Source organism: Leptonychotes weddellii, chromosome 2 (genome assembly GCF_054177405.1).
Source record: "Leptonychotes weddellii isolate Sample4059 chromosome 2, ASM5417740v2, whole genome shotgun sequence".
In the NCBI taxonomy this organism is placed as follows: Eukaryota; Metazoa; Chordata; class Mammalia; order Carnivora; family Phocidae; genus Leptonychotes; species Leptonychotes weddellii.
In genome coordinates this window covers 5360322-5364973 of record NC_138370.1, presented here as the reverse complement: position 1 = coordinate 5364973, position 4652 = coordinate 5360322, and positions in this window count along the sequence as shown.

Below are 4652 nucleotides of genomic sequence, written 5' to 3'. Positions count from 1 at the left end.
ATTCTTACAGGGTCGGAGAAAGTACTCTTGTCCAGGCCAAGCTCAGCAGGAAGTAAATGTAAGATCCTGTCTCCAGTGCTCATTGTTGCCTCTCTGGCCAGGCACTGAGAAACTCCCTCTGCTGGCTTGAGCCACATTCCTAACGTGTCAGTTTTCAGCCTTCTTGTTCTGCACCCAGGCAGTAACAACCTGCTCTGGTTCATCAATGAAATGCAATAGGTAAGTTCTTGCGGGTCATCTATTGTAGCAGTAAAACCCGAAAATCATGGCCGGTGTCCACTCATCTCATATCATCCATTGATTCAACAATTTTTAATAACTCACAGTGTGGCAAGCTGCACATACAAGCTGCAGATAAGACACAATCCTCGTCCTCAGGATGCTCATCATCTGGGGCAAAGGGTAGACGTTTAAAAAACACCTGAAGGGGGCGCCTGGGTGGCTCAGTCGTTAAGCGTCTGCCTTCGGCTCAGGTCATGATCTCAGGGTCCTGGGATCGAGCCCCGCATCGGGCTCCCTGCTCGGCAGGAGGCCTGCTTCTCCCTCTCCACTCCCCCTGCTTGTGTTCCCTCTCTCGCTGTATCTCTCTCTGTCAAATAAATTAAAAAATCTTTAAAAAAATAAAAAAATAAAAAACACCTGAAGAAGTGGTCCACAAACCCTGTGACAAGATGTCCCTGCGCTCCCCAGCCAATCCCAGGGTTACCATGAAATATTTTTTAAAAATTCAAGGGAAAGTCAGAAGCTGAGTATTTGTTGGACCCCACATGAATGACTAACTCAAAGTACTTTGCGGTGTGAACATCAGACCCTACTGACATTCCTTTCAGTGACATGAGACCTCGTTCAAGGGGGTTTGCACTGGATGCTGTGATAAAAATTAAGAGCCACATGGAAAACCAACGTGGAGCAGGAAATGAGGGTGGTAGAGTCTAATCTGTGTCCAAGATTTGAGAAGCTGTTCAGTGCCCCATAGCCACACAGATACATTTAGTCAGTAGGTTGCTTTTCTTTTTAAGATTTATTTTTTTATTTGAGAGAGAGAGAGAGCGAGTGTGCACAGGCATGCAGTGGGGGAAGGGCAGAGGGAGAGAAAGAAACTCCAGGCAGACTCTGAGCGCTGAGCGCAGAGCCTGACGCAGGAATTGATCTCAAGGACCTGAGCCTAAACCCAGAGTCAGTCATTTAACCGACTGAGCCACCCAGGTGTCCCAGTAGGTTGCTTATTTAAAAGTTATATTTAAATATTGCTTTTCCTTTCAATTTGTGTGCATTATTTTTTCAAATGGTTACTATGTTGTCAGAACATAGATACTTATTAAGTAATTTGGAACTAATTACTTAATAACAAAACCATTAGGTATTTCTTTTGGTCCAGAGTGCTGTGAAAATAATAATGAGACATTAAGGACTCCATAAATTGAGAAACTTCTGAGCCAAATTGAAGTTGGTGAATACCTCAGTGGAGGTATGTGCAGTGTGTATAGAAACATAAAGGAGAGAGAGTGATTTGGCTCTTGAGAAGGATTTGGAGTGCATCGGGGGAAGGCTAAGCAGAGGTCTGACAATTGCACTATCCCTGAAGGGATGTATGGGATTTTATCAGGTGAAAAGTAAGGAGTGGTAAGAAAAGGCAACTCATTGCATTATTATTGCCAATTATTCTAATATTTCCCCAAAGTTGTACTTCACTCTCAGCCTCTAGTTGGCTTGACCAAAGCATCCTTTCCTCATGTGCTGCAAGTGTGATTAAGTCTTTCTAAACTTACCTTTCTCCCTTTAGCTCAGATGCCCAGTCTCACTCCCCCAAGCACCAGCATTCAGATATGCATGAGTGTCTTCTTTGGTTCCCCCCAAATTCCTATCTTCTGAGTGGCTTGATCGTAGGTCAGGCTGGGAAGAAAACAATATCATAAAACTGATTCACAGTGAAAGAAGGAAGATTTAAAGGTCCTCTTACTCCCCAAGGCTACTCAGATTTTAGAATAGGAATCATGTCAACACAACTGAGTTTCCAATGTATAGCATTTTATTCTTTGTGGAGAATACCAGGCTGAGAAGAGAAGGCTCATTTCAGCCAGAGATTTTCCAGTTTGCTCCCACATGGGATGGAGTCTACCTTCGAGGTTGTGTCCTTTCAGCCAACACATGATCCTTTTCTTTTGTGCATTCCTTTCTTGTTTCAAGGGCACTTCTAATAGTTCAGACAGGTATCAATCATATAGGCAGCTTAGGGATAAAATGTCTCCAGATGATTCACAAGGGAGCTGACAAATTTTGGCTTGTGATTTTTTTAATTCTCAAACTTTTCCTCAGTGTGTGGGAACATATTTATCCAGTGTAACTGTCCTTGCAGAAAATCATGTCCTAAGTTGTGAGTCTCAGTACCTTCCAGACAGAGCTCTTTGAACTCGTAAGAAAACTAATGTAATAGTTTCAGGGACTGGAAGGTGACTTCTAGGATGAAACTAGGAAGGAACTGGAGCTGCTTACCCAGGGTCTCAAATGGCCCTCCCCTTCGCGTTCCTCACCAGCCCCAGAGAACCCAGGATGAGTGAGCATTGCCCTCAGGATAAACGCAAAAACTTGTCTTGGAACTTTTTATATGCAAGTGCATGTGATCCTCATAACAATGAAGAAAATGCTACGGTCGTCCTTGTTTTTCCAGAATAGGACTGAGGCACAAAAGGGTCAACTAGTGGGAATGGAGTTGAGATTTGAGTGCAGGTGGACTTCGTTCTGGTCCAGAGCCCTGGTCCTTCATCCGTGTGTCACTGCACAGGCTCAGTGCTCAAAAGCTCTGCCCTGTGACATGAGTCACTAAGCACATGTGGCTATTTACATTAAGATTAATTAAGATAAAATAAAAAGTCATCCTCTCAGTCCCTGGCCATGTAACCACGTGTGGCCAGTGGACAATGCAGAAGTAGAGAGTTCCCATCATCGTTGAAAGTTCTATTGGACATTGTTGCCCTGGAATCTAGAGTCAAGGCCTCCTGATTCCAAATCACTGATATTCTTGAATATTTAACTGATATTCTTTAATACTGTTTCCAGCACTTCTGAAATAATGCAGTAGCTAACCACTAGCTGAAAATATGTGAGCATATTAGCAAAGGATAACTGTTCATTATTATTACCTCTTCCAGAAAACATATTTGAATTACAATAAAATATTTAATATCTTACCTCTGAAATAACTAGTGGAGATTGCATCCTACTCTGCTTGTGTAGGCCTGTAAGTGGGATCCGGTTGTGATGCTATGTTACTCTTCACTCGGGCAATCAGACATTTCAAATGATGCCCCAACTTGGTCTAACCTAGACAAAGGGCATAGGCTGTTCATGTCAGTCCTTCTGAATTGAAAGAGAGGAGACACTCTGAAGTATCATTAATGTTCCAGTCAATACATTGTTAACAAAATATACTGGTTTCAATTATGGCTTATTGCATTTTTCTACGGCTAGTGATTTCAAGTTGCATTTTGTATGTGTTTCCACATATACACACTCTTGGTTTGAAACCAAGAGTTACTCTGTGCATTGGTGAGTATGTGCCTAGCAGCATTTTAAATAATAATACAGAACCTAAAGGAAACCTTTGAAATCTTTATGGGATCTCAAGGTCAGGAAGAACAGAGAAGAGCCGAGGATCTGGGAGAAATCATTTCTCAGAGATGCTAGCCATCCACCACACCATTAATAAAATAAAATTCTAGCTTCCTTTGTCCTGTCACTCCCTCCTCTTGATATTGTTACTTATTTTAATCTATTATGTCATGAGAAAGGATTATCTAATGCTACTGAAATGTCAGCTCAATTATCAATCATGATGAAACTTTCTTTTAATTTTTTTCTAACTTTCTTATTTAATTTTGGTTTTCATAGGAGTAATCAGATGTATTTACTAAACAGATAAAGTTTTGAATATCAGCAGGTAATGGTAATTATAATACAAACTATAACTTTCACAGATGTTGCTCTGGTTTCTTCTGAAATATCAAAGAAATAGTTGTTTCCCCATATATTCTTTCAATCTTAATTATATTTTGTGGCATTATTTTAAACTGGTAATCTATACCTCATATGATAATATAATAACAAGTCAAAGTACTATGTCAAAGTACTTTGACTTGTTATTTGCATCATAGCATCACAACCGAATCCCACTTACAGGCCTACACAAGCAGAGTAGGATGCAATCTCCACTAGTTATTTCAGAGATAAGATATTAAATAGATAGTCAAAGTACAATGATTTCTTTCCCCTCTGGGGTTTCAGTGACAAGAGAAAAGGGACACGACTGTTGGCCGACCTCCCTTGGGTCTCACCGTGCCTGCTCCAAGTGCTTTGTGTACTTGATCTCATTTAATCCTTACAAAAAGCCCAGAAGTTAAACTGTTTATTTCACTCATTTATTGAAGAAGAATTTTAAGGCAAATGAAGGTTAAATAAATAGTTCAGAGTCATGTGACTGGTAAGCAAGGGAACTACAGTTTTTTTTTTTTTTAAAGATTTTATTTATTTATTTGAGACAGAGAGAATGAGAGAGACAGAGAGCACATGAGAGGGGGGAGGGTCAGAAGGAGAAGCAGGCTCCCCACCGAGCAGGGAGCCTGATGCGGGACTCGATCCCAGGACTCCAGGATCAT